Below are 9,962 nucleotides of genomic sequence, written 5' to 3'. Positions count from 1 at the left end.
CGGGGCGGCGCGGCGGGGCGGCGGCGCGGGCGGCGGGGCCGGGGCGGCGCGGCGGGCCGGCCGCCCCCCCCGCGGGGCTGGCAATGGGCCGGTCCCGGGCTGGGGAAGCCGAGCTGTGGCGAGAGAAGATGGAGGAGCGGCCGAGGTGTCCGGGCCGCCGCCGCCGCCCGCCCCGGCTCGGCCCCGGGGCCGCCGAGCCGCCCGCCCGCCCCTTCTCCCCTCCCCGCCCGCCCGCCGCCCCCGCCCGGCGCGCCGGGAGGGAGGGAGGGAGCCGCGGGGGCGGCGGGGGGCGGCTTCGCCCGCGGGTGCGGGCGGGCGGCAGCGCCGGGGGCGGAGGGGGGGTGTGAACTCGGGGCCGCCCCGGGGGTCGCCACCACCTTGGCACAGCCGGGCTCGCCCTCAGCCCTCCGGGGTTAGTCCCCTCAGTCCCCTGCCTCGCACCCCGCCTGGCCGGGCTCCAGGAGCGCCGTGCCCGCCGCTGTCCCCAGCCCGGCGCCCCGGCAGCGTCCCCCGGGCCGGGCCGCGCCGTGACCCCGCACACCTCCCGGGCCAGCCGAGTGGATTCGCCCGTGCCTGAGGGGAATCTTCGGCGCAGCACATGAATGCAAATCGTAGCCACGAGCAATTAAATACATACGTACCGTTAATTACGTGTTTACATACATCAAGCACGTTCCCGACAGGCAGCAGGACGCGGCCCAGGGACAGCTCCTTGCACCTCCCTGGTTCTCCCAGGACCGGGAAGGATGCAGGGGACATCTGTGCCCTGCCTCAGGTGGCATCTGAGGGACACCCAGCGTTCCTTTGACACCTGAGTGTGGCAGGTTTGACACTGACACAGGAGGGGGGTTTTAATCCTGACTTCCCCTCGCCTTCTCTGGCGCTGGGGAGATGAGAACAGGCTTACAGCACTTTATTATTTATTTTCCCCCAGCTCTGGTCAATCCTCTTTGCTCAGGCCTGGATCCCCGCTGAGCATCCGAGGCCTCGGTGGCACCGGGTGCGGCCCTGGCTGCAGCGTGCAGGGCTGGATTTGGCCCCTGTGTCTTCCTCCCGTGGGAAAGCCAGGAGGTTTTTCTTGTCTCCTGTTACAGATAGGGCAAAGGCCGGTCCTGAAGCCGCAGCTCGGTGAAACCCCAGTGCAGCAGGGAGGAGGGACAGTGGGGACAGAGCAGGGGACACTCCGCGGGTCCCAGCGCCAGCTCAGCTGTGGCTTTGTGCAGGTCACCTGGCTCCTGCAGCGCTGCTCCTCAGCCCTCCCCAGGCGGTTCCTCACCTTCCCAGGGCGTTGCAAAACAGTCCTTGTTCTGTTCCGAGAGATGCCTGCGGTTCTTTCACGCCTCTCAGGTTTTTTTCCTTGAAACTCCAGCGCCAGAGTCAAGTGGTTATGTCAAAATGTGTTTGCCTTTGAAACAAAAAAGTTTCTCAGCCTTGTGACCCCAGAGGGAAATTTGTGACTCCGTGCCCAGGGGCTTGGCTGCCGGGAGTGGCCCAGCCTGCTGGGGAGCACCTGCAGCTCCAAGGGTCCCTCTGCCTCGGGGCGTTTGGAGCCTGCTTGGTTTTGACCCCCGTCTGCATCACAGTAGAGCTCTGTGCCGATGCACAGCGCTGGAAACTGCAAAATGTTGCCCTTGCTCTGCAGAAGCTCCTATTTGAGCAAAGCAGACCAAAAAAAAGGAGCCAAAGGAGTTTGGCAGTGCAGCACTCCACCAGCCCGGCTCGCCTGCAGATGGTCGCTGCTCATGCCAGATGTTTTTCCCAGCCGCGGTGCAGGAGCAGCTGGGTCACCCCCGCTGCCCCCCGTGTCCCTGTCCTGCCCCCCGTGTCCCTGTCGTGCCCCCCGTGTCCCTGTCGTGCCCTGTGCTCTGACCCCGGCACTGCCCGGGAGAGCCGGAGGAGCCCCGCGTTCGGGGAGAGGGGACACCGCTGCCGCCCCTGGTTATTCCCCTCCCGGTGGCTCGGTTATTTTTGTTAACGCTTGTTAAGGAAGACTTGGGAGAGCTCTTTGTTAAGGGCTCACACTCACTTCAATTAAAGGCTAAGAAAACTACCCAAGCGTATCACTGACTCATCGGAGAAATCCCGACGAGCACGTAGCTGCCTAAAAACTCTGTTCTTGTTTTCACAGCTAAAGGACCGAGAGGCGACACAGGAACAAAACCTGCGAGACTCGCAGCTAAGTCAGACGAGAGGGAAACGGAGTTGGAACCACTTCCCTCTGGGCAGTGCCCGGCTGTGCCCCCGCAGCCCCTCTCTCACCCCGGAGCCGGGCTGGGAGCGGAGCGAGGCGCTGAGAGATTCCCGGGGGAAGGACTCGCAGCAGCTCTATTTAGAAAGGGCAAGCCTGTGCCAAACCTGACGAACTTTCCTTTACCCAGAATTATAACTGGAAGTCTAAAAAGCCACAGTGTTTGAAAACACATATTTACATTATATATGCCCCAAAGCAGAATAAACAAAGGTTGGATTTGTAAACTCTCCATCTTGATTAAAGCAGCACTGCTTAGGACAAACCCACATAACAGGCGGCTTGAAGTGTTGTGTTATTTAATTTATACCTTCCAGCTCCCTTAGTCATGGAGCTGGGACAGCGATAGCATCAGCAGCCACCCGCTGTGCAGCACACAGGGAATTTCTAGGGCACTGGGAGCCGTGTGGCCCATTTACAGCGTCCCGAGGCTGCGCTTTTCTGCCTTTTCAAACTCAAATCTTCCCTCCTTCTCCCTCGGCACTTCCCACGTCGTTCAGAAGGAAGGGAACGCTGCCGGGTGTCTCCTGCCTCCAGGGCCATGCCGAGGCTGGTCGTGGGAAGTCCCTCGGTGCCACAGCCTTGCTGTGCCCAAAGCCAGCACCACAGATCCCCCAGCTCTGCTGACAGTCCCTGCTCCGATTCCGCTGGGCCACCGTGTGCTTGCATCACTTACAATAGAAACTGTGGTCAAATATTTCAGCTTTAGGGGAACCTCTTTCTGTTCCTGCTCTGAGTGCCACAGAGGGCTTTGAATTTCGCAGCTCTGTGGGGCTGGAGAGCCCTCGAGTGTGTAAATACGCTGCGCTGATGGTGCTGAGAATGTGCTCCCCGCAGGCAATTTCCCTTCAGCTGCTTCCCAACTTCTGTCTTCTCTGGTTTCTCTCTTTGCAGCCTCGATTCCCTCTCAGTGATCAGGGACACCAAACAGAGACAGTGAATTGCATCTGTGGGAAGCAGGTGTGGAAGCAGAGTGTTCCTGCTGGGAGGAACCGTGGGATGATCCAGCGTCCCCAGAAAAGCATCCCAAGGTCTCCCACTGCCCAGAACTGCTGGACGAGCACCCCTGGCCTGCAGCAAAACGAGGGTGGAAGGGGCTGCAGGGACAGATAACCCATTTACTAGGCAGAGGGAAAGGGAAGTGGGAACAGAAAGGGAAAGGGAAGGGGAAAAGGGAAAAGGGAAAAGGGAAAAGGGAAAAGGGAAAAGGGAAAAGGGAAAAGGGAAAAGGGAAAAGGGAAAAGGGAAAAGGGAAAAGGGAAAAGGGAAAAGGGAAAAGGGAAAAGGGATGGGAAAAGGGATGGGAAAAGGGAAGGGAAAAGGGAAAGGGAAAGGGAAAAGGAAAGGGAAAAGGAAAGGGAAAAGGAAAAGGAAAAGGAAAAGGAAAAGGAAAACGAAAAGGAAAAGGAAAAGGAAAAGGAACAGGAACAGGAAAAGGAAAAGGAAAAGGAAAAGGAAAAGGAAAAGGAAAAGGAAAAGGAAAAGGAAAAGGAAAAGGAAAAGGAAAAGGAAAAGGAAAAGGAAAAGCTCTTGCCAGACGGCTGCCCACAGTCACAGTGTCCATCCTGCCCTCAAGGGTGGCAGCGATGCCCTGTCCTGCCCTTGCCAGGGCCACCACCCGGGTGGCCCCGGGGCTCAGCAGGAGCGCTGCCACTGCCGGGAGCGCCGCAGCCTTCTCGTAATCAGCACCGCTGAAAGGGAGCTTCACTTCTCAAAAGAGGGAACTAGGGTGCAGGAAATTGCCAGCCAGCTCGGCTGAAGCTCTGAGAGGCAGCGCTGTCCATGGCACTCCCAGGGGTGGCCGAGCGCTGCTCCCTGCTCTGCTTTCCTGGCTTAGCCCCAAGCTCTGAGGGGCTTTGCTGCGGTGATGTGTACGGAGGAGGGAGGGAGGGAAGCTGGAGAAGCCAGGGGGATGCCCAGGGCAGGGGGTTGTGGTGCCAGGGCCACAGGCTGCTGTGGCAGCAGGGAGAACCCCGGGTCTGCAGGGGCTGGGTGTCGCTCCCACCACACCCTCCCCACTCAGGGCTCCCCAAGGCCCGGGCGATGCCCGCGCTCCGCCAGGCAGGAAAAGCCTCACGGTTACTCCATGCTTTAAGCATTCCCTGGTGAAAGCATTCCCATGGCAAACTGCCCTGCAATGGTCACTCCCTTCCCTGCAGTTCTCCCGAGCTCGCTCTTCCCTGCTGCACCTCCTGCACCCCCTGTGCCCCCTCAGCCACACCTGCCATGGGAAACCCTTCCTGCCTTGCTGGGATTTCCTCATCCTCCCTAATCTTTGTGAGCCCATCACTGTCTCCTCTCCCGGGGCACGGCAGCAGGCGCATTCCCGCTCTGCTGCAGCCTGAGCTTGGCTTTCCCGGGCAGGGCTCGGGGCCGGCGCCCTCCCCGGGCCCGGGCACTCCGCCGGGGCCCAGCGCACGCCGTGGCCGGGCAGGAGGCGCTCGGAGCTTCCGCCGGCCCGGGGACAGCGAGCCCTGGGCTATGTTTAGCCCTGCGGCCGCACGCCGGGAAGTGCCCTTATCTCTTCCCACCTCCTTGTCCTCAGCCGTGCCTGGGCTAATCTCTGCTTGGCACCTTGAGCGCCGCAGCTGCCCCGTGCCGCCGGCACCCAGCGGTTTTTTGTTGGTATTTTAGTAATCTCCCTCACAAGTATTTTTTTTTTTCCCATCAAATGGTCGCTGTCATCGATGCCCCACGGGCCAGGAGAGCTGCCCCTCGGGGATGCTGCTGGTGTGGGCTGCAGGGTCACTGCCCGTGCTCATCTCTGCCACTGCCCACCCTGGGGACACCCTGGGACAGCCACACCCGGGGGTGGCACAGGGCTGGACACTGGTGTCACATGTCACACTTAATATCAAACCCTAGAATCGTGGAATGCCTTGGGCTGGAAGGGATATTCAAGATGATCCAGTTCCACCCCCCTGCCATGGGCAGGGACACCTTTCACTAGGCCAGGGTGCTCCAGGCCCCATCCATGAACACTCCAGGGACGGATGGGGCAGCCACAGCTCCTGTGTGTCCTTATGATTTACAGGGTGTGCTCACACACAAGGAGATCACAGCTTTTTCTGTCTCACATGGGACATTTCAAAGCCCTCCTGGGAGGTCGCCCTGCCCACCCCCTGCTCACCCCCTGCTCCGTGCTGCCCTCAGCCCTCTGCCTTTGAACCTGCTGAACTCTGCTGCTCTCCAGGAACACAGTTTCCAGTTTGATTTAAAAACTTCCCGAGCCAGAGCCTGTACCAATTACTTAGCAGTGCACTGCTCCGGTTAATCACCAGTGACCATTTTTAGTAATAATTCCTGCGGGGCCAAGGACTGCAGGGAAACATCCGCTCCTGCCTTGCTCCCCTTCCCACCATCTGCCCCGGCTCCTCCCGGGCACGGGATGTACAGCAGCAGGCACATAAGGTCAGTGCATTTAGGGAAAAACATGACCACTGAATTAGAGCAGCCGAGCCAGCGAGGAAATCCTACCGCTAATCCCTGATCTTTCACTGACACACGGCAAAGCCCGGCCCAGCCGGCTGCTTCCCTCCTCCCCAGCCACAGCTGGAAAACACGGATAATGCTGCATTACCTTCCCTGCAGGGCTGCTGCGATTAACAGCAGCAGAGAGCTCCAAAATCCTGCAGGGATGGGGATGGCAGGGATTAATACTCGGCTAGATGGTCCCCCAGGACCATTTGCCAATGCCATGCCCCATTTTCTTTATTCTTTGCTATTTACTTTTATTTTTTTCTGGGACCTGGGTGGTGTTTAATCTCATTTGGCAGTTATGGATTGTCTCCAAAATAATCAATGTTTGTGCATTCATCTGCATCGCTCAGCTGATCCCACTGGGACGAGCATCCAGCGCTGGCGGGAGCCTCGGGCAGAGCATCCCTGCTCTCACTGGCCAAGGAACCAACTTTGCTCCATGTTTCCAAGGGGGAAGCAAAACCTTTGGTGCTAGCAGGCAGCTCTGCCTCAAATTAATTTCAGCGCCGTTGGGAAAATATCCTGTGTCATCCTGCAAATCAGGCAGAAAATGCTGCTCCCCTCCTGCCTGCACCCTGTGTGCTGTGAAGACACGCACGTGCGAGGATGGAGAATCAATGGATCCAGAGCCTGCACAGCGGAATTTTTTCCCCATGTTTCATCTTGTATCAAAAATCACCACAAAAACAAAGCCCTGCCCTTTGTCAGAAGGAAAATACCCAGAGTTCAGCAAACTGCCAAGTTTTTAATGTTTAAATTTCCGCTGGCAGCTGCTCCCCGCAGCATCCCAGCCAGTCAAACAGCCCGTGGGATGCAGCCAGCCCCAGAGCCCTGATCCACGCCAGCAAATCTTCCCAGGTCGGCATCGGCGTGGTGGGAGCTCGTCAGGATCTGTCACGTCATCAGCTGCGCAGGGGGCAAGCGAGGCAGGAGAGAAACGGGCATTTCTTAAAAAAATACAGGACCCGGAGCGTGAATCGTGGCTGAGTCACTGAAACACGAAACTCACCGAAGGGATGAATTAGAGCTATTAGAATATAGAGGTAATTACTCATGTGAACAATGCCCTGCTCGACTCTTTAATGATTACACAAATTAGTGCATAAAATTATGTTAATGGCTGTGCAAGCGGTGCATCCACCCAGCCCGCCCAGCGGGAGGGGACGCAGAGGTGAGCCAGGTGCCCCTCAGAACCCAGGAGAGAGGTGAGGGAGCTGCAGCCCACCCTGCAGCTCTGCCAGGCTCTGTGCCCATCCCACCCTGCAGCTCTGCCAGGCTCTGTGCCCATCCCACCCTGCAGCTCTGCCAGGCTCTGTGCCTGTCCTGTCCTGCAGTTCTGCCAGGCTCCATGCCCGTCCTGTCCTGCAGTTCTGCCAGGCTCCATGCCCGTCCTGTGGCTCTGCCAGGTTCTGTGGCCATCCCACGGCATTGCTGGCCTCCGTGCCTCTCCTGTGGCTCTGCCGGGCTCCAGAACCATCCCGCAGCTCTGCCGGGCTCTGTGCCCATCCTGCAGCTCTGCCCTGCTCCATGCCCGTCCTGTCCCGCAGCTCTTCCAGGCTCTGTGCCCATCCTGCGGCTCTTCCAGGCTCCCTGCCCATCCCGCAGCTCTTCCAGGCTTCCTGCCCATCCCGCAGCTCTGCCAGGCTCCGTGCCCATCCCATGGCTCTGCTGGGCTCCAGGACCATCCTGTAGCTCTGCCAGGCTCTGTGCCCATCCTGCAGCTCTGCCAGGCTCTGTGCCCATCCCACCCTGCAGCTTTGCCAGGCTCTGTGCCCACTCTGCAGCTCTGCCCTGCTCCATGCCCATTCCATCCTGCAGCTCTGCCAGGCTCTCTGCCCATCCCATGGCTCTGCTGGGCTCCAGGACCATCCCGCAGCTCTGCCGGGCTCTGTGCCCATCCCGCAGCTCTTCCAGGCTCTGTGCCCGTTCTGTCCCATGACTCTGCCAGGCTCTGTGCCCATCCCGCAGCTCTGCCGGGGTAGGACAAAGCGCTGCAAGGACCACGCAGTTCGGGTGGGCACAATCACTGCTCACCTCCGGGCGTGCGGGATGGGGGTTTTAGGGAACGTTTATTGCACAGGGAACTGCCTGGAATCTTCCTTTTCCCTAATAATTCAGTTTTCTATTTGAAACCGCTCCAACTGCAATTCCAGATAAACTGCTCTTCCCGTGCAGGTGCAGCGAGGATCATTCTGCACTCGGCATGGGGGACTCTCACCAAAGCTGGGGCTGTTCTAATTAGAAACTACTCTAATTTTGCTGCACAGCTAAAAACTCTGCTGTTATCAGGAGGAAGAAACCTCACAGCACAACCAACGCACACAGATCAATGAAAGAATCCCCTGTTCTAAAGCAGAAGTTTCTGTTAGAAAAAAAAATAAGAAAAACAAACAAAACCCACCAAACAAACAACAGGAAAAAAAAACCCCAAAGTGTGGTTTCTAGGAGAAACCACAAGTTTTCTAACCGTTTCTATTTCGGAGCCAGTGTTGGGTTTATTAAGTACGAGGCTCCCGGGACGATGTGGCATTGAGGAGAGGTTCCCTCGCTCTCCAGGGCGCTTCCCGGAGCGCTCTCACAAAGAAGGCAGTATCGGCCCGGGCTGCCGGGCAGCTGCGGCACAGAGGGGCCGCCCAGCCCGGGCGCACAATCGCCCTCAGTTGTACCAACAAAGCGGCACTATCGGAAGCGCAGGAGCACCGGAGCAGGCGATTCCCCGCGGGAATGGCGCAGCTCATCCAGCGCTGCCTGCTCGCCGTGCAGCACAAACCCACCCGCCTCTGGGGGGAAAAATGGTTTAGGAGAGGGGTTACGTTTGGATGTCCCCTCTGCTTTAAAAAAGGCAATTCCTTTTCCCTACCCCTTTCCACCTTGTTCAGAGAGAATGGACTCTCAAAACAGTTTCAGGAAGAACACGTTCATGAAAGAAGACACCTGGTGCCTTGGCTGGCATCTGTTGAAACCCTGGCAAACACCTTTGCGGGAGAGGTGCTGGTGGCAGAGCCACCGCGGGCTGCCTGCCTGCAGCCCCCTCCCGCTGCAGGAGGGCACTAAAATCACTGCCAGCCTCACCCAGCAGCCCCGGCCGGGCGAGGGGATGGCTCCCAGGAAGCAGATTCCCCGCGGGGGATGTCAAACAGGCACTTACTCAGATTCACTTTCACCCTCGGAGAAGCTGGAGGGCAGAGGAGATGGCACCGGGCGCCCCGGGTTGTGCCAGGCACGAGTGTTGCTCCCAAAACTCACTGACTCCTCACCATCTCTGTCACAATGTTAATGAACTCATAACGTGGTATAATTAAAAACTAAGAGTGTGTCAGGAGGCACAGCCTCCTCCAGTTAACTTCTCCTAATGCTGTCAAACCTGGTTCATAGCACATTTCTGAGATATTAATTTAATTCCTCTATTTTATGTCAATCAGAGAACATGATGCTCCCCTAGAGGACGGTGGAACACGCTGGATCAGAATCTGAAATTAAAACACAGGGCACTTGGGGAAAGCCTTGCCTCACCCTGTGGTTTCCCTGCTCCAGCACTGCCTGGCTGTTCGCAGAACGGTGACAGAAGGAATTTTACGGGAAAAAAGGGAATGCACGAGAGCTCCACACTGGGAACAGGTTCATTACAGAATCTCAAACTGCTTCACAAACACCACAGCTGGGACACGGAGAACAAAGCCAGGGTGGTGCTGGGGCAGGACAGGCCAGCAGCTCCTGCTGGAGTGAGCCGAGCCCTCCCCTTGGAGGGGAAAAGCCAAAACGAGAGAGAACCCAGGAGTGCTCTGCTCCTCCCATTGTCCAGGTGAAATGGAAAGGCAGCCCTTCCACTCCATGAGGAGGATCGCAGCCTTCTGGCAGAGGTGTGGCCCCACTGCCTCTGGGAGACTCCACAAATCAGCTGTCAGCTTTCCTGGAAGGTGACACTCCACAAATCCCAAAGCAGAGAACACTGTGTTCCCGTCTGCTCTTCCTGGAGCCCGTGCCCTCCCAGAGCATCCACAGGGTGATCCAAACCACTGAGCTAATCTCAGGAGCAAACAATCCTCACGTAGTTCCCGCTCCAGGAGTTGATCCACACACAGGCGAGGCTTGGAGCACATCCTGCACCCACTGGCTCCCCGGTGCCAAAGCAGGCGTGAGAAACAACAGCCTTCCTGCACCTCCACAGCACACACTGCACAGGGAATTCCCAGTTACAGCCTTCCTGTACCTCCACAACACACACTGCACAGGG

Source organism: Prinia subflava, chromosome 8 (genome assembly GCF_021018805.1).
Source record: "Prinia subflava isolate CZ2003 ecotype Zambia chromosome 8, Cam_Psub_1.2, whole genome shotgun sequence".
Lineage (NCBI taxonomy): Eukaryota > Metazoa > Chordata > Aves > Passeriformes > Cisticolidae > Prinia > Prinia subflava.
The sequence above is the reverse complement of the archived record's forward strand: the minus strand, read 5'-3'. Positions refer to the sequence as shown.